This window comes from Sturnus vulgaris, chromosome 5, assembly GCF_052056855.1.
Source record: "Sturnus vulgaris isolate bStuVul1 chromosome 5, bStuVul1.hap1, whole genome shotgun sequence".
In the NCBI taxonomy this organism is placed as follows: domain Eukaryota; kingdom Metazoa; phylum Chordata; class Aves; order Passeriformes; family Sturnidae; genus Sturnus; species Sturnus vulgaris.
The window spans coordinates 43,729,211-43,748,056 of NC_142247.1; positions in this window are offsets into that span (position 1 = coordinate 43,729,211).

Below are 18,846 nucleotides of genomic sequence, written 5' to 3' on the forward strand. Positions count from 1 at the left end.
AATACTCCACTGGTTAAAGTGCAAACGAGGAGAAGACTGGTTCAAGTCTCCAGTTCATTAGAAATTTTGGTTTAGTTCTTACACTTCTAAAAGGATCACCGAAAAAGAGCCAGTAGGGCCAAGTAGAAGAGGAAGAAAACCTTTCAGAAATAATTTTTAAAAATAGCCTTTTAAGGCAACTTAAATTTAAATCATAATAAGACAAAACAGAGAGTTTGCGGAGCAGATGGCTAGGTGAAGAAGAGCTGTAATAAAAGCAATTTCAAATGTATCAGAATGAGGAAAACTGGCGAAAGTTCCTTAAATAATTAAAGGTAGTCAATGCAGAATACCTAGAATTATTTGCATGGCTGTGCATTGTCAGAGGAGTGATTTCTACAGAGAAATGTAGTCTCACATTACAGTTTGAGATATGTGACCCATTCTGACAGCTTGTAGTTTCCAAAGCTGACGAGTCTACTTGTATCACACTTCTGTTTCTTTAACTCACTTTTGTCTGAGCACTCCCACCATCCACCTTGTACCAGCTCCTTTTCCCATCACGAATTTCATGGGCACATAACACGCCTTGGTGTCAGTGCCTGAAGAGAAAGAGAAGATGAAAGTTTGACTCTTAAAAGGGATGTTGAGAATGAAGGACTGTAAATTCAGTGCAAACTGTCCAATAAAAAAAATTTGAAAAAAGAAAATTGAAGTTATGGACAGAAAAATGTATAGGATATCACAGGTAAAAATTTCCACAACTTTTGTAAAAGAAAACTAGACCTTTTAAATCACTCTCTTAAAATATACCAGGGAAATAGAGAACATCAACTTACCTGTATTTATACATTTTCTAGGTATATTATCATATTCTCTTTAAAACCTTAGAGTGCAAAGTCATTAAAAGATCTCATAATTCTGATAGAATAGTAGATAAATACACTATAATGCAAAAAGAAAAATTATTCCTGTCAGTATAATAAAGAAGCACAAAGTTGAATTATTTAAGAACAAGGTCTGAAAATTATGGTGGATTATAAGTCTCTGAAACACATCAGCGCAATTTTGATTCAGAAAAGTGAGCAAATTATTGAAAGACAGTGAGATAATACAGGAAATTACTCTATTGCTAAATGTTTTGATCTGAAAGCTTCAAACTGAGATTAGATGTGAGAAGTGAATATTTTTAGAAACGCGTTTGTTTATTAAATAATAAATTCAATAATAAATCCAAGTTTTAGACCAAGGCAATTCTTTCTAAACTACAGTTACACACATTCAAGTAAAAAATGAAACCAAAAGGAAAATAAAACTTGACAGATTTCTCAGACTGTAGGTTGATAAAAGCTCTAAATGAGCCTAAGCCTGGTGTAGTGCTGAATGAGGAGTGTCATCGTGCTGGCTGTTCTGGACTAGGCACTCCCTCCCCTGCTCTGGGCATCCCTGAGCACCTATACAGCAGAGGGCAGGATTAAATGATGGTTTCTTCAGTGACAGTTCAACTCAGGTTATTTTAAATTGATCATGAGTTGCAATTTCCTAACACAGGTTCTTGGTGGGGCTTTGCTTTGATAGGAGGCTGAGAGCTAATGTACATCTCTGCACCTGTGGATTTAAAAGCCTTCCTAAATCTACCACTTTATAAGTATCCCCATAAACTGCACTAGCCCAGACCTTTCCAAGTGAGATAAAAAGCCTGCATCTAGGCTACTTCTAGCACCTAAAAGAGCCAACTTTGACATTTCTCCAGATACTTTCTGCACTCCATTTTTGCTGTTATATTGGTACCATTTTAGGAAGAAGTCTAATTTCTCTTATAGGAGAAGCACTCTGCATAGAAAATATTAGATTTCTTAATCTCAGTGTTTTTGCACACTGCAAGATTAGCAAAAGGGTAGGGGTAAGGCTCCTGTAGACAGTCGTTCTGAGTAGGAACTGCTGTGACAAAAAATTCTATAAAACACCTGGTGTCTCTAATAGCAAGTGAGAATTTTAATAACATTTACCTTATGTGGCCCTGTCTGACAAGACAATTTTTTGTAGGCTCTGCTTCCTGTCTAAGGTATTGCCTGGTGATTGTCTGCTGGAGAGTTTTCACCCACTGAAATCCTACTTGATCTCCCTAGAATCACACTTAATGAGAAGGACACTGAGCAACAAATCAAAAAGTGATTTCGACATCCAGAGGGGATGTACAGGTGAGTAGATTCATTATGAGTATAACGGTTCAAAGACAAGCTCATAAATTTGTCCAAAATGTCATTGTCCCAAAGGTAACAGAAAAGGAAATGCCAGAACAAATATCATCCTATTCTCATTTCCTTTTGCAGTGTACCCCTGGAAACAAAACAAAAAGAATGAACAGCAACTTAAATTTTCTTTTGCCATTTCTTTGCTATATATCCTTAGTAAGAACTACAGCAGCAAGACCAAAACCACAAGATTCACCTAGACCTGGGCTCTCCACCCGTTATATTCTTATGCTACAGCAACTACAAGAAAAGGAAAGGAAACTTCTGTTCTTTGACCAAAGCATGAAACAGGTTTTCCATTTATGAAGCACTGGGCAAGCCACCCTGTATGTCATTCCTCTGAAAGGTCGTAGGTAATATTCTCCTGCAGATGAATACTGGACATCTTCAAGAACATCCTTCATAGCTTCAAAGTCTGGAAAAAAAAATTATGGGATGATCCATATGCGCAGGGATTGCATAGCTTCTGCAGAAGTCCTCACTTGGATTGACTGTAAATCCTAAAAATGAAAAAAATAGGGGCTTTTTAGCTTTATGCCATTTTCCTATTTCCATATTATGCTTGCTATCCAGTTACACCCTTCCTTTTTGCAGCAAAAATCCAGGTGGCATTCTGTTGCTTAGTCTAGGCTGAAACATGCTTGCACGTTGCCAGGGCTTTGGAAAGAGCCATGCAGTTAGATTTTGGGTTATTTAATAACCCAAAGAAATAAACCACAAATCATCAATGAGAGATCTTTTAGGTTTCCTACTTTTCTACCTACTCAGCCCAGTAGCACACTGTTGCAGCATGACTCCTGAAAGTATCTGGGAAGCAGAGATTTGTAAAACGACACTGAGAATACAGAGATACTAGGAGGTATGCAACCCTCTAAGGATGAGTCAAGAGTTTCTTATAGGAGAGAACCAAGCCACACAATAGGAAGGCAATGCTCTTTTCTGTTTTAAGGCAGGGAAAAACACTCTTTAACCCAATGATAGAATAACAAAGAATCTTTAGATTTAAACAACCGATAATTTTGTTGAGCACTCTTTTTCTGGAGAAGGGCATGGTAACTTGGTGAAAGCATAATTCAATTGCCATAAGTAATGGAAAATAACTCCTATAAATCTTTTTTTCTTATTATTTGAGTAAAGCTGTTGTTATGACTAGAGTAAGGATAAATTTTCATTTATTTCTCATCTTTTCCTATTGAATATTGTTTATCCAGTCACTGTCACAACTCCACAACTATTTGCTTCATGGTGAAAAATTTTGCCATTTGAAAAAGGAAACTACTTAACATGACAGCAAAATAAGGAAAAGAGAGGATATTTCCATGTAAATTACTGAGCTTAATTTTAGCTGATTAAAATCTTACAACTCTTAGTGGCCCCACAGTAGATTTTTTTTTCCAAAACATGTTTTTGGAAACAGTGAAACACTGTATTTTTTTGGCAAACAGTTACAAGAATTTAAGGCTTTAATCAAGCTATGCTAAATGCTTCAGTTGATAAATTGTTTAGGAGTAAACCAGGACTTTCCACAAGAATCTGTTTCACTTTAATAATAGTCTGGAACTTTTCTAGACAGTATCCTATCCAGTACAGTCTTTTACTGTTCAGATCTGGCTACTGTTATAGTCCTATCAAAATTAGTAGCCCTTACAGAAAAGCTTAAATAATGTTCATGAATAAGCCAGTGCTGCCAATATTGAATAATAAAAATAATAAAAAGGATCTCTAAAGATCTGCCTTCTTGCTCCTGTTACATACTATAAGGAAGAAAGGCAGGCACTGATTCACATCTACATACCATCCAGCCTGCCTTGGTGAGTCTTATGGATGCCTTGGTACAGCTATTTCCCTCTGCCACTCCAAAGTGAGAAGTTCTTGTTTTGCTCTGAGCCTTACACAGCTGCAGTACAGCCATGCCCCTGACCCCCACCACCGTCCAGGGGGATTAATCAGCTGTACTAATGACAGGTCAATCTGTAAGGTCAAAGCATTTTGTCATGTTATTAAGTGCGCGGGGCACACACTTAGATACTAAATACCAACAGAGAGAAAGCACATTGGGTCACCCTTCTGGCAGAAAAGAGGTGAAAGAAACTAGTGGCAAACCTGTTTGATGAGCATTCCTGCCCTCTCGTGGTAAAACTCTGCTAAATTGAGTTATGACAAGCCACACTTGTTTGTCAAGCACAAAAAAAAACAAAAAAAAAAAAAACCCAAACAAACAACACCCCCCCCCCCCCAAAAAAAAAAAAAACTAGTAGAAGAAAATGATAAAATATTTATTCCCTCATATTTATTCACATATCTTTCGGTGTCTGAATTTCGAGAGTTCTTTGTATTCCTTCAGCTTTTGCCTGCACCAGATGAGATTCTCAGAGATGCTTTAATCTCTAGTTTAAAAAGTCCTTACATCCATTTTAGCCAGATATACTTCACGTGGACATAAAAGTGGAGATTATTAAAGTTTTATTGCTACTTAGAGCTCTTATGGATTTGGGGTTTTTTCTATATTCAAACAAGTTTTAGGAAGCCTATGACTAACAAAAAGAAAGTAAAATCAGGGAAGAAATGTGTTCGGGTTGTAATTATACCACTTTCAAGTTTCTTCCCAGTAGCAACATAAACTTATTTATGCTGAAACACGATGCACTGTTATCCTTTATTTCCAAAATAGTTTGGCAACTGTCTGAAAAACAAGGTTACAAGGAATTATTGTGTTTATTAATGTTTTGGAAAAGGCTATTTAGATAGAGAAAAGAATGTCTTTTTGACAGCTCCAAAAATAGATTCTGGGAAAAAAAATACACTCTTTTTTATTTGTGAGTCTAGATGGGGCCACATCTGCTCTTCCGATGTACAGCTTACATTGTATTAGCTCACTTGCTGTCTTGGCAAGGGCTGCATCGTACTCATGCTCCATCCCTACTGGCTTGTGTTGTGTGATGTTGTAAAGTCAAATTCAGATTTAGACAGGGCATAGGAAAAACAAAGATATCAGCTAGATGCATTTACTTGCTGTGAAGGTTCTTCTTTCATCTTGTCATTGTAAAGGGTTGTTTGGAAAAACTTTGCACCTGCACACATTCAAGGGGATATACACAAATACAAGAATCAGCAAATCAAATGGTCGCACCAGATATAAAGTATTACAAAAGTGGATAAGAAAAGTCAACTAGCAACATGTCTATCTTCATTTCACAAAAATCTTTTATTACCTTTGATCTTTTCTTTTTATGAAAAACGTAACAGCCTATATAAAACAGAATAACAAGAGCTTTCCTGTTGCAGCCAAGAAAGAAAGAAATATCTTCAGCTGTCTCATTGAAAGGGACTGTAAACTTTTCCAAGAAGGAAAAAAAAGCATACAAAAATATTCTGTTTAGCAGAGAATATGAAAAGAAACACATCAAAGAAAATGAATGCAGAGACAGATGTCATGCACATTGCAATAAAGAAGGCAATTTCTTCCAAATTTTTTGCTGTGACTAGTCATACATCTGTAACCTGCAAATTTGGCTTCTTTTTTAGAGTGGAATATATTTATACATTTATATCCAAATGCTGATTTATTAAGGAAAAAAGTTTTCAGAAAAGACCAATGATTTTGAGATCCCAAGTCTAGGCACCTCAAATGAATTTTATGTTCATTCACATAAAATTTCCAGGTGGGGATACTGGAAATGGATGCATGCAAAAGGTATGAGACACTTGAACTATGCACTTATGGAAGACAACTCATAACAGCTTTACTAACCCTTGCAGTATAAAAATTACTTTGTGAAACACCTATCCCTATGACACTAACTATTGATGGAAATAATACTTTCAAAATAACACTTTATTGAAATAATATTGTCTTTAACAAGAGCTTAAGTTTCAAGAAGCTTATTTTGATTTGCTATTTCCTGTAACTGGCTTTCATTTTAGGATTTTCAGGTTTTTTACTGCTCAGTATACTAATGTGGGTAATTGCTTAAAAGAAAGACAAAGTTTTAAACAACCTGTTACAGGCATAATTTTCTTAAGCGTCATTAAGATAGTGTGGTGTTCTTCATTTGTTTCATGGTATTGTGCCTCAAAGTATTGTCTACATCAAACAAATTAAAACTGTTAAAACTTAATATTATTACAGAATTGTTATTAATTAATTTAGGTAGTAAATATGTCATAAAATGACAGCTAGAAATCATAAAAACGGTTCTCAGTGCTGGAAATAACATCTGCCATATATTGGTGCAACCTACAGTCCTTACTCTTGAGCTGCATCACAATCCAGGCTACTGACCACTGCAGGAAAGAATGAATGAGACCTTTACATTAATGCCTTCTCCCAAAGCAAATTGATTCTGGAAAATAAAATTGAAATGAGCGTTTTCCCCCTCCTCCCCATAATGCAAATAGGAGAATGAAGATATTAGGAGATTTCAGATATATTGTACATTTCTCTTGTTTACCCTTAAAGAGTATAACAAAAATTTAAGGCAAAGTCCTTTTTAGTTGTGGAAAGTATTTTAAGAGGCTGCAAGTTTTTTCTGAGTTAGTTATGGAGAACCACAAAGTCCCCATAGAAGTGCAGAACATTATTCAGCCCACTTAACTTAAGATGCTAAGTTAAGACGTGCATCAGAAGCCTGCTCAAAGTTCCCTTAATCGTTGATGGAAAGTAACAGATGCCTCCAGATAGTGATTCAGATGGTGGGCTGAGTTGCCTTTTTTATCTACCCTCCCTGACTGACTGAAACCTTTTCTTGTTCCTCACCCACCAGATTTTGCACTTATGATCATGGTTCATCTAATACAGATGTGAACTGAGTTTCATTTTATTTAAACTTTCATACAATAAACATATTTTTCTTAGATGCCAGACCTTTCAAGAACTGACCATGGATACAGGGCTTCCTTGGATCACAAGGTGGAAATAATTTCCATATAGGCAGTAGTTGCCACAGCAACAAGGCTTCAACAATGCTTAAGCAATTGGGATGTATGTGGGATGAATCTTGGCTTTTATAAGCTTCTGTACCTTGATTGAGTGAAAATAGATTTCCAGGCATTGAAGGCTTTTATTGAAGAACATGATGTAAAATGAAAATTTGTTCTCTTCCACAGAATAAAGGAAGAATAACTTGCATTGCTTAAGATAAATGTATTTATCTTAAAGTGGCAGCCATTAAAATTAATCAAGGCTGTCTACTATTTCAGGAATTACAATCTAATTGCAAGGTCTCAAGAACCAGCAGTGTGCCTAAAATAGGCTCAATATAGAGACAACAAGGCAAAGAAAACATCACAATTAAGTGGTAAATGTTTAAGCCTTAGGGTCTAAATATTCCTTAGAGCAAACAGGCTTATTAGCTTGCAAATGTGGGAAATGTACACATTTTGGTTCCGGGAAGAGTCAACAGCCCTGTGACTGGAAGACTCACTGAAATAAAGTTGCTTTACAGACACAGAAAATGTTAGGCATGGCCGGATCGCAAACAGTGAGACCTACTGGGTACCATTGGCACAGGTGCTGCCTGGGGTGGGGTCTCTTGTCTCCCACTGGGACACTGGGGTCTCCTCGTGTCTTTGGGGCTCTGGGGATGAAATTTTGACAGGGTGGTGGCTCCTGTGAAGCTCCAGGAGAACAAGGGGATATTGAGGTTTCCCCAGCTGCAGTGCTCCTCTGCACTCCCTTGGCAGTGGGGAGAGTGAGAGGAGGGTTTTGTCACATAAGCTAATAGAAATTTCAGGGACTTGGATCAAAATTAATATAAAACAAAAATGTTTTAGCCATTGGACTGTTAAGTGTTCAATGTGATTGTCTGAAGTTTCTTATCCTGTATGCAAAAGTTATTGAATAAACATTTAACAGAATTTTTTATGACCCCAAAATTTTAATTAATCAACACTTGCTGAAGGAAACCACTTTACAAGAAAATTTTTAACCAGCTATCATTGCACAACTCTAGTCCTGCACCTCCCAGCTGCTACAATCAGAAATTGATGGTTACACTTGCACAGATGAGAAGAGGGCATGTGTGGGTATTGATTTTAGCCAGCACAGGAACATAACAGTCTTCTACAAACACTTGGAAGTGATGCTTTAAATTTTATTATCTTTACCCACATAACTTCTAGCCAAAAAAAGGACTTTTAATAGCTAAGTCTTTTACTTCAGTTCCTCAGTTAAAACCATACTGACGTCATGGAGACTTACTCTTTGTGGGGAGCAATAGAATACTACATACTTGTAGTATTGTACATACTTGATTTATTACATTTCATGTAACAAATGTAGCTCAGCTCAGTCACAATGACATTTGCACTGCTGCACAGATTGCTTTTGAGTCCATCTTTTGACCAGAAAACATTGGTCAATTGTAAGAGAAGATTCATATGCTGCAGATACACAGACTGCTATTTCCAATTTCATTCTAACTTATGCAGTGTCCTCTGTGATATACATTTTGATGGGTAGATCAACAAAAATTGAACAATCGAACTAATACATGTTTCTTGTGTCTGTATTTTGCCTATATCTCTTAGTTTTCTTCACATGGCACACTTTATCAATAAAATTGAATGAACACCTCTCAGAGCTGCTTGCACAATGGAACTTAACTTTGGAGGCCTCAGGATGGCTGGGCCTTTATTGGTCATTGTGGTTTCTAGAGAAAACATATGGGTTTAAGTATAAGTTTAATTGCCTGTTCCCTAGACATATATTTTATTCAGAATAAGTTATAAATTGTTTAGCTTTTTTTGCTTTTCATAACTCATCTTCATTTCCTTTTTGATAAAACAATTTTGGTTTAAAATAATAAGTACTGCTCATGGTCCATGTGACTTATAACTGGGATGAAGGAACATACTTTCATTAATCTGAATCTGCATTTAGCCAGTATCTTCCTACAAAGTAGCACAATCTCCCCTCCTGATGACTTTTAGCTGTAACATACTATATTAACGTTTTGACTGGGAGTCCAGCCCCTGGCAGAGAAAACAAAGAATCCCAGTTTGGCTTTTATATGCCTTTAAAGGAACACAGCCAAATCAAAATATTTGGTTTTCAGGCCTCTGGTCATTAAGGAAAATGAAATAAAACAAAAGCAGTTTTCTATGGAATGTACGTAGTTTTTGCTAAGAAGAGAAAATTGGTTTGGTCAAAATCCCAAATTTACGTTGAAAAACTTCTAATATGAAATGCTTAAGCGGCCGTAAAATATTGTTATAAATATGAATTAGCAGAATTTAGTCTTTCAGGTTATCTCCTTACACTTGCACACACACACAAACACACACAAACTATAGAGTGACAGCTAGCAGGACAGCAATATTCATTTTACTTGTTATTTAAAGAGGCAGGAATGAGACAGTGAAGCTATGTTTTCTAAGTTATAAGCCTCAAACAAATGAAAAAAAAATTATTCTCCTGTAAGGTGTACTGAGAACAACATCATTAATATGATGATTCACTGAGAAACTACTTCCTCGACATTAATGCAGACACCTGTAAAAGATAACTGAGCTTAGATAAATTTTTAGAGTATTAATTAACCAAATAAATGGGGGTTTTCCAACTGTATAATTTTAAAAGGAAAGACAAGTGTGAGATGGTTATAATATTCCCTACTCTGCTTAATGAGACAGAGAATTAGCTTGACTTTGGATGTGTCATATCTGGTAGGTGAATGGATTATTAACTTTAATGCAGTAAAAGCAATGTTAGTCTCCCATTTAACCATGTAAAATCCAAGATAATGGTTAAGAAACTCATTAAATAAAAATCTGTACTTTACAAGTCCATAATAGAAATAATAGAAAATAATAGAAATAGTAGCCTGTGTGTATATGTAAGTGGATAAGGTGGATGGCGAAATACAGAAAAAGCAACAGATGAGAGGGAATGAAGAAATAACAATCTATTTAAGCAACCATTTATAATTATATAGTCCAGAAAGCACTTAAGCACAGCCATAGGCCATGTGGTTTCTACTCTTGTAACTGGCTAAGTCTTAAAAACTAAGTGATTATATTATGCTATGTGCAGGGCCCATGGCACCATCCACTGGGTAGGGCACTTGTGTGCTTGCCTCTACCTGATCCATCAGGCTTGCACAGAAGAGAGATCAGTTAGGCCTTTGATTAAAGTAATAGACATAATAAGGGTTTCATTTTCTAGACTGAAATAATGTCTCAAGTGAAGCATAGATATAGTCAGATAAACTCCACTGCCATCATGCCATACAGTGCTCCTAAAATTGCACAGGAAATTCATTAGCTGATATATGCATTCGTCTGGACTGGTCAGCTGTGGGACTTTTTGGGTGAGAGATCCCTGAGTTTCATCTATATGCCTCAAGATCTCTTGGATTTATCTGTGGAATCCTTTCAGAATATATGCATTTTTTGGGGGTGGAAAAAGATGATACTATTACAGCTTTTCAGGAAAACAATTGGAATGTGGGTCAGTGTAGTAAAAATAAGACTGGATTATAATCCTACTTTGTAGTGATCCTAAACAAGCTGAAGGAAAAAAAATCTGCTCTTCTGGCAAGACCATAAAAGACATTATAAGCAAGTATGCAAATCATGTGTTTTATTTTCAAATATCCTAGAGCAATGGTAGTCCTGAATGTCTTCAGGAACCAAAGGTATTGGCTTTTGCTCATTTTCACATGGAGACATCTTGAACATGCTGCCCTCATAAAAAGCAGCAAGAGCTGTATGCTGCAATGAGGGATGGGACTCCTTTCCAGGCAGTTGTTTCCTGCTCTCTGCTTTTATATTAATAAACAAAATTTTTCAAAAATTAATGAAGTAATGGAAAGTCTCAAGATCATGAAGTAACAACCTACAGATGCATGTTTATGTGATAGACCAAGTAGTCAGCCAACAGGGAGTGAAATAAAGCCAGGTTAGTTCACTACATTTTATGTACTTCGGATCAACAGATATGATTCAATAATTCCTTAGAATGCTTTTGTGCTAAGTTCAGGATAATTTGTTTTGTAAATACTTGCTTAATATCAGATATTTTGTTCTGTGGAAAGGATTTCAAAGCAATCATTTTTCTTTGTAGAAGGATGTTTGAAAATTTTATAGAAACATAGGTTTTGAGTAGAGTGGTTTGATTAAAAATTACTTTTTATCAGTCTGAAAATATCAATGCAAATGGTGAACTTCAATTAAGTTTTACACATTTAAGTTTCTAGACACTATAGGAATGTATGCAGTTAAATGCTGAAGTGAGGGGTTTAGCCCAGTTTATTTTAATCTAGGTATTTCAAATATCACTCTTGTAGTTCTTTTGTTCTTTTGATGACTTTTTTTTTCTAGGCATAATTACAGTTGCATACTGTACTTTTACAAATATGCTAGAGAAGGTTGAATAAATTTTAAGGACAAGTGTCTACGGTGAGACATTAGCTGAAAAGGGAGAGACTGATTCAGGAAGAAAAAGACTAACCCCAAATCTTTACTGGAAGGTCATATTAATTTTAAAGCAAAATATCTTCTAATTTTTTGTGAGTTGTTTGTTTTTTTCCCTTTTTCTAATTAAATAAGAGAGTGGGGGGTTTGGTTTGGTTTGGTTTTTTGCTATTCTGAGTGTACAAAACATTCTCAAGAATTTCGCAAGTGGGAAAAATTCATGGGCATATTGCAAGCTATCCATAATAGTTCCCTATCTGCAAGGGAACATACCAAGCAACAACAGAAATGCAGAAATTTGAAGGATCAAATAAATGACAGCAGAAAAATCTTAAGAATCTCATGAAAAATATTTTTAAGTATCTTTTGAAATAAGAATCAGAGTATCATGACTGTATGGGTCACTCCGAAACAAAGTCATCTAAGTCTGACATATACTTCTTTTCTCTAGATGCAGCCAATGAGAAAGCCATAGCATTTTATTACCTCTCTCCAAGGTTACAAAGTTCTCATTCGTAGCAATTTTTCTTGTTGACATCTGCCCCTGTTCTGTCATGTCAGAAGAAAAACTATTGTGATTACAGAATATTAGGACAAAAGACCATAAAGCATAGCTCTGCTTTGAACCCTTCCTCCTTCCAAATAACACTGTTTTATTCAGCAAATCTCCTTTCTCCGTACATTCTGTAGTAGTTGTCTGTGTCAGTAATATAAATAAGCTTTGTGTCCTGCAGAGCCAGCACAGCTAGGAAATACCAAGCTGCAAATTTTGTTTCATCTTGTATGTCATCAACAGACTTGTTAAACAACTTTCATCTGCACACACCTCTGCAATTGTGTTGGGGGAAATGGGCTGATGGTGCCATCCACAGACAGCTTGATTTGGAAGTTAGTGTTGCACAGATGCAGCTGGGACCTCCTTTGCACAACATTGATAAGTAGCACTGATAAGTGACGTGAAAACCACCCTAAAAATTCTTGCTGGCTTCTAGGCAATGCATAGAAAGCAGTCCGGAAAAAACCAAACAAACAACACAACAAAACCAAATATAAACCAAATATAGACACCCCCTTTTATTTCTAAACTAAGCACATCTGATACAGAAATTCTTGAGAGGTAATGATGTGGTATTCACAATACCAATAGCACAGCTATTTTTCAGGACAGGACATTCATATTACAAAATCAAAAGCTACAGACTAAAATATCGATTAGTGTGTACTAGGCCTTTTTGTTTTACCACTTGGGAAACACTTTTTATACATAACTGTCAAATCAAAATTCATATTTATGGAAGGTTTGACAAATATATCCAATATATTAAACATGATAAAAAGTTAGAATTACCTTAATTTTATAATAAGAACAGTTTTTTCAAAGGGCTTAAAACATTTCGTAAGACATCTAAGTGAGAGCCTTGTTTTATGGTGAATTTTGCTTGAAAATGAGCCATATCATGATTTGTGTGGTCCTGTGGGTAACCAATCCAGAGCCATACAGTAGAGGAACCAGTTCTTCTAAACTCCCTATTAAAATGTGTTCTTTAATTGTCTTAGACAGTGTGACCTGGTGCTGTCCTACATCTGTGCATGTTATAAAATGTGGCCAGAGGATTTCATTTGTCTGAACCTGCCTATATATATAGCCTGACCACAAGTTATGTAGAGTCTGCCTTGCTGCTAATCAATAAGTAAAATCTACAAAGACAAATATTTGTGTTAGAATTGTTCGTTATTGCAATTATAGGTATTTATATATTAAATGTTAGTAACTTTACTTTTAATTTATCCAGGAAGCAAGGCAGTGAGCACACATGGGTCTGTTAGTAGATTTTAGAGTTAAATCATGGAAATATTTTTGTTCATATATAATGAAAGAAAATCTTGACTTTTATAACTGTAGATTTTCATATAACTCATTATATCAATATGTTCTCAACGTAACTCAATATTTCAATCTATAGGACAGTTATTTTATGACTTTTTCATGTATGATACCAGTTCTGCAAGTCTGACTGAATTCATCATGTTATATATAAACTGTGATCAGATTTGCAGATGTCAGAATTCTCAAAGCATTTCTCATAGTATGTAATGTTCTGCTGCTTTGGTGGAAGCGATATTAAGGTCTTCAACAGACAAAAAAATTCTCACTTCCAAATAATTATTATTTTCATTAATTAGGTATATCCATCTATATTCTGTATATTGATCTATATTCTTGATCAAAAAGTATAACCTAAATAGGCTGAAGTTAAAATTTTAGTTGAAATACAGCACTTTTCAATGTTCTTTTACTTATCTGTTTTCCCCTGCCTTCTCTGAAAATCTTGTCTGATCTTTCCTTTCCTGCTTTGATTTGTACTACTATGATCTTTTTATATACTCTGACCTTTTTATTAAGACTTCCTTCAGACTGGATGGCCAGCATGATATATTATCACTTGTTTCATGTGATATAAGCATTTGTCTTACGCTTAGCAAAAACTGACTTGATGTGTGCACAGGCAGAATTTATGACACTTGCTTTTAAATTCAAAAGTGTTAATTGGGTCTCTACCAGGTGAAGTAGAACACGCAGTTAAAGTAACTATACTGGAACAGTCGACATGTCAGTGTCCCTGTCTTTCACTCTGATATTCAAGCCTGGGGAAAGCTTCCCTAAAGTCCTAGCTTCTTAAATTTTGGCACTTTATGGAATTTTCAAAAATTATAGAGACTTCCTATAATCCTAGTATCAAGCAAAATAAATGAAAACTATTGGTTTTAATTCCACAGTTTTAAAGACTTGATGATCTGAGTTATGACTTGGAACACTGGCTGGCAGTGATTAATAGAATCCTTCTAGCCAAGAGTTACAACAGAGGTCCAGCAGTACACTCAGTTTTAAAATGAGTCTGTATTGAAATAGAGATAGACCTGAAGAAGAATGGGGCATGAGCAGACAGAAACAATAACTCTTTCAGACAAAACCAAATTAGTATAAATGAGGAATGTTGCTTAATGTTAGGTATGCCTTCAGCTCCTCGATATATTTCCAGTGTTGAAACCTGTAATTGCCATTGCTGAGCTGCTATCCAAATTCTAGCAGTTCTTAGGCACAAATATATCCCACCTTACTGGGAATTCTAATCCATACTGCTCAATTAAGAAAGTGAGTTAATTATCTTCCTATGTTTGCTAAAGGTAAGAGTCATCTGCAGAAAGAACACGTGAAAAAAATTTGTTGAAGTCAGAGCAGGCCAGACAGTGTACTGAGGCACCATTCTGCAGAGCTCTGCATAGCACAGAGTCCTGAGCCCATTGGTTGCCCCAAGTGAAGTCAAAACTGAAGGTCAAAATCCCTCATTTGCTATCGGAAGGGAATGAGAGAGAATATCCGAAGATTTAAAACAGTAATGACACTCATGATCCCATGAAGCAGAATGTTTTCCAGATGGTGAGGAAGAGCCCTAAACAGTTGAATCATCATCTCTCATTGATTACAAAGTCATTAACTTGCAAGCAACATGGGATAAACCCAGAATCTCATAGTTGGGTATAGATCATACTCTCACAATGTGACTTTTATGCAAACAATCTACATTTGTAAATATATTTCTATATACCAATTTTATATATCAAAACATTTAAAATTTACGTGGTTGAACATATCAGTTACAAAATGTAAGTGTATAATAAATATGGGTGTTCAGAATGTCTGCTTAGAAAAAAACTGAAGACAACAGTATCCTATCTTGCTTCACATCTGACAGTTCAAATACCCAATGGGAAAAGACTATTATCCAATAATTATTTATTTATATGTATACTTGCAATCTCAATCTTCAGTCTGAATCTAGCAAAAGACATTTTTCTCCATTCAAAGGCATGTTACAAATCAAGTTTCCTAGATAAATTATTATCATAATGTAGTAAAAATGGTGATTTATAATCATTAAATCAACGTTTCCTCAAAGGGACTTGAATGTGGAATACCATATCACAGGCAACCAAAAAGAACATCACAGTTGAAATCACTTCTCAAGCCACAAAGCGGAAACAAATGGGGTATTGCTTTTGTTGTCTCTGAATAAAATTGAAGGTAAAGTAAAAGAGTTTGGCAGAGATATTTTTATGATAAAAAAATGAGGACATATGTAAGAAACTCCACGTTCTGAGTTATTATTAATTAGTTTTTATTAAGTTGCTTAAACTTCCCTACAATGAAGTTGATTCAAACTTTCTGCATTAAGCCTATTGGTGAGTACAGTCACAATAAAATAGTCATTGAATATTCTGAACATACTGTTAGCTTTTACCTAGTCCTCCTCCTCTGCTAGAAGGAAGCCTGTCTGGAAAAAACTGTCAGTGAAATGGTAGGCTATAAAGAGTAACGTTAGTAAATTCCATGTAAAGAAAATATTTTAACACTGAATGACTGCCAAGATATTCAGAAAGTTATTCTCAGCAGATGTATTTTTAATTCCTGATTTTGCAAATATATCCAGATGTGATTAAAATAAGTCTATTTATATGAAAAATCAATCATCTGAACTTTTTTTGTGAGATAAGGACATATTTTGTAAATATTTATATATGCTTGGAAGAACCCAGTCTTGCACACAATCACTAGCCTGCTTATGAAAAGCAGAACCTTTTAAAACAGTAGTCTAAAATTTACGGTATGGTAGCAGTGAGTCTGTGTGAAGTAAAATGTTCCTTACCCAGGAATGCATTGAAGCAGAATCTCAACCTTACCTTTATTATATTTATATTAAATACACTCAACAGAATGCTCACTAGGAGACCATAGCACCTACATCCCCCCGGCCCAGCTGGTTCCTGAGAGAGCTTCTGTTTCTTTCTCCTTCTCCATTTACAGACATTATATTTGCAATCTTAAACCACACTTGTCTTTACTGCGCGATATAGCTTCTGCTTTTATAAAATCAAGCTTGGGAGCAACCAGCTCAGAGAAGATAATCTCTCAAACCTGTCTAAGGTGCATCTTTTCTGCTCCTACTTAAATGCTGTTAAAGTACAGTAATTTGCAGTTGTTTGATATATATCTCAAAACCATAACTTGTGGCCAACATTGTCTCAGAATTTAAGATATAATAGACAATCCAGAATTTAGTAGAACGGATTTTTATTACAAATCTCTCTCCGGTGATTTTTTTCTGGCTTTTTTTCAGTTTGGTACTAAATCTATTTTATTCTGTTTGTTATTTTCACAGCACAATGGACTGAAGTACCCAGTGGAAATAAAACAATATTGTGTGTTTATGCAATCAGGGAAGTTTTGGTTCATATAGACCTGCTACTCTGATGGCCTTCTCAATCTAAGTATATACTTTAAGAAATAGTACTACAAAAAACTAAAGTGAGAAAATATTGTAGCTGTGGTATTCCATTGCTCTTTTCATGTTGTGTTTTTATGCCAAGAAATTTCTCAAACTTTTAGCTGCTTTGGATATTTCATGCTGTCTCTGACAGAAGATACGATGCACCTAGGATTCCAGATGCGTTTTGCACCTCTATTTTAAAGTCTAAACTGTTGTTGAGGTTTTGTTGCAGTCTGATTTTGGTGTGAAACACAAATGTCTGGGAAGTTTTGAGGAAAGTTTGTATAGGGAAGGACTGAAATGATTCTGCTACATGGGAACAACATCTGTATTACACGCCATGTCCATGTTAATCTTCTGTGATTCAAACAAAAAGTTTGCTTTCCAGCAGTTGTTGCACCCACTGTCCCACACTGACACCTAGCTGAATGTGATGCCTGGCTGGGGAGTTTTCCTCCTTTTCTGGCAGACAGGTAGTGGTTACACCTAACCAGAAAAGAAATAACAGAAGTGCATCCTATTATAACTAGTTTCATAAAGAAGAAAAAAAAAAGATCAGATTAATGCTTTTTTTGCATTTGCATCTCATTCTTCCTAAAAAATAGCAAATGTAGAATCTCTGGGAAGTAGACTCCATCAGAGCAGCCACTTCTGTGCAGTCCAATAAAAGACAGAAGAGGGAAGCTGGTATTTACTGTTATCCATCACTGCAGAGAGATGGCTTCTGATTCTCACTGCTCTAATAGCCAGAAATATTTTCCTAATTTTTAACCTATTTTTACTCCTGACAATTTTGCATATTCTTTCTTAATTCTGGAATTGCCTTTATATTGTAAAGACAATTATATTGCTTATTCATAGAGAAAGTAGTCTATCATCATTTTCAGTCAGCATTCCCCAAAAGTCAAGCCTTCCAAACATGCCAGGTTTTGCATTTGATGATATCTTTAAGGATATAAAGATTGTGTTGACACCAGACATGCACACAGAGTAGACTCCTCCACAACTGCTGGCCCACATGGCTGAGTTCAGTAGCACATTACACTGGTGTGTAAAGCAAGTGGCTGAGAGCAGAAGTGAGCAGCTGAGAGCTTTGCTCAGAAGTTACAGCAGGCTGCATGCACATAGCTGAGCTGCTTCTGAATGCAAGATAGCTTGCATGAAACTTGCTTGGATATCTGTTTACCAAATGTTCTCATTCCTAAAGCTTCAGAACTACCTTATGTGAACAGATACAGATACCTCTTCAGTACCCTCAAATTGTTCTTCATTTCTTGAGAACAGTGAAGGCATAACTTTCCTTGGCCTTATCTATTAAGCCAAGTGAGAAAAAATGCAACTGTCCAGTTACAGGTAATTAAATTTGTCTTTTCTCTCAGGGAAAGAGTGTTCCCCATGCTGTGAAAGCACTGAATTTTTCTGCATTGTGAATACATTAGTCCTCCTTGATGTCAATACCTAAAACAGTATAAACAGTATTCCCATTGCCTTTTTTTTAAGACATATTGATTAAAAAAGAGATTACTAAATGTGTCTAGATCTTGTAATATTATATATACAGTCTTGTGGATATTACAGTCTTCCAAGAAATAGTCATCATAGCAAGCTCATGGCATCATTCCACATACAAGGGGTTTCTGTTTAGTTTTGTCTTAATGACACATTTGTCTTTAAGGGCTTTCTTTGCCTTTTCACTCTCTGATATTCCAAAGGCAGTATAAACTGTATCTTATCAAGAAAATACATGGATTTCTATAACAAAAACAAGATTAAAATAATGAATTATATAGATTTTCTGTATTCCTGAGATGTATGAGGAGAATTATTCTATACATACAATTAAAAGTGCTCCATCTATTTTCAGAACGAAG